The following is a 430-nucleotide window of genomic DNA, read 5'->3' on the forward strand; positions in this document are numbered from 1 at the left end:
CATTCAAGATACATTAAAGTCAAGCTCAACTGGCTTTTAATGAAGGAGGTGTCATCACATCCATCTTAATTCCTTTAGCATTGCATGGATGAATGCTTGCCACCTTCATCCATCTTGATTAAATAGCTGTAGCTTTCCTAAGGACAAGCCTGAAATATATATTATACTAGCTTTATATCCGTGCTTCGCTACGAAACTATGTGACTGGCCTTAGTTTTTGAGGAGGAAAATAAGGGGGAGAAATTGTGCCTCTGCTTACCTGCATTCCATTGGTATTTATCTGGCTAGCGTCCTGTCAGTGTGTGAGACAATTGAGGGCTGTTTGGAAACTGAAACAGTATTTGCTGTGAGAGCAAGGAGACAGCAATGAGCCTGGGCGCGGCTTAGCTCAACTGTTCTGTACTAAAGCTGCTTGGTGCTGTGAAACTAC

General features: G+C 42.6%; 1 protein-coding gene across 1 annotated transcript in view; it reads right to left on the reverse strand.

The window, feature by feature from the left end:
• The window catches only part of LOC113432072 (vomeronasal type-2 receptor 26-like), a 492,433-nt gene that overhangs the window by 208,175 nt on the left and 283,828 nt on the right, over nt 1-430 (reverse strand). The gene's annotated exons all lie outside the window — the stretch shown is intronic.

The sequence above is a fragment of the Notechis scutatus genome, chromosome 2 (assembly GCF_049901735.1).
Source record: "Notechis scutatus isolate UNSWTSFEM ecotype Mainland chromosome 2, rNotScu1.2, whole genome shotgun sequence".
Classification (NCBI taxonomy): Eukaryota; Metazoa; Chordata; class Lepidosauria; order Squamata; family Elapidae; genus Notechis; species Notechis scutatus.